Source organism: Perognathus longimembris, chromosome 3, assembly GCF_023159225.1.
Source record: "Perognathus longimembris pacificus isolate PPM17 chromosome 3, ASM2315922v1, whole genome shotgun sequence".
Classification (NCBI taxonomy): domain Eukaryota; kingdom Metazoa; phylum Chordata; class Mammalia; order Rodentia; family Heteromyidae; genus Perognathus; species Perognathus longimembris.
In genome coordinates this window covers 60612615-60614018 of record NC_063163.1, presented here as the reverse complement: position 1 = coordinate 60614018, position 1404 = coordinate 60612615, and positions in this window count along the sequence as shown.

Here is a 1404-nt window from a genome sequence, read left to right as displayed (position 1 = left end):
ATTAATAGCATTCTAGGAACAGCTTCACTTTATCATTCATTCAAACTACTGAGGCATGTTAACAATCGTGTGTGTGTGTGTGTGTGTGTGTGTGTGTGTGTGTATTGCTTTTTAAGAAAAAAATCTCAGGGCTGGGGATATAGCCTAGTGGCAAGAGTGCCTGCCTCGGATACACGAGGCCCTAGGATCGATTCCCCAGCACCACATATACAGAAAACGGCCAGAAGCGGCGCTGTGGCTCAAGTGGCAGAGTGCTAGCCTTGAGCAGGAAGAAGCCAGGGACAGTGCTCAGGCCCTGAGTCCAAGGCCCAGGACTGGCCAAAAAAAAAAAAAAAAGAAAAAAATCTCAGTAGGATGGGTTTAGGATACTAAAACAGAAGTCAAATGACATTAAAAAGAATTATATTTTTCTATTGTTTTTCATTCTGTGGTCCTTATACTGGATTTCCCATCACTGCATTTCGAATAGTTGGATTCAAAATTTTATAACCAAAATTTAAAAAACAATCTCTGCAAACCAGGGTTTAGGGTTTAGAGGTTGGTTGACAAACAGACTCTTAACTAAGACAAAGCCAAGCCATTTCTCCAGGGCATCAACACAACATGTATATATTTTCTTGCTTTTTGAGAACCAGACAACCCAGTCAACCCAAACCAACATTGCTTCAGGTTCTGTTACATAAAAGGACTTCATTTGTTTGTAGGGAATCGTCATTGTGTAGCTATATAACCAGATTTAAATTTTAAATTATTGACAAGAGTATAAAAATCTTAACAGTGGGAATAACTGTAAAATATGCATTATCCACACACAAGAAAGTGGCAGCTTAGAAAGGTGAAAAAATACTGTACCTATTGGCATTTAGTTGAAATCTCTTCCCTGATTTTGATTTTCTTATTGGGGAAGGGTCTGTAGGGAGTTGCCGAGGGGTGGTTAGGGGGTGTTCCAAAACACAAAACACAGAAATCTACTCTGGGAACCTTTATTTCTCCCCCCAATGATCTAAACCAACCAACCAACAGCTTGCCTTTATTTTCCTAGTAGTAGATCTTTACCTATATGAATATCTAACCATTGAAAGTAGCAAAGTTTGCTGCCAATCAATAATTCCCTCTTCTTATCAGGTATGTACTACCCGGCTCTTTCTGCTTTTCAGATGTTTTGTCACTCAGTGATACAGCAAAGAGTCCTTTTTATTGTTGTTGTTTTTGTCTTTCCTGGAAAGGAAAGAGGAGGGAAGGAGGAAGGGAGATAGAGAGGGAGGGAGGGAAGGAAGCAGGGAGGGAGAAAGGGGAGAAATGGAGGGAGGAGAGAAAGGAAGGGAGGAAAGCAGGAGGAGGGAAGAAGAGAGAGAGGGAGGGAGGGAAGGAGGGAGGGAGGGAGGGAATAATGCTGCACTGATT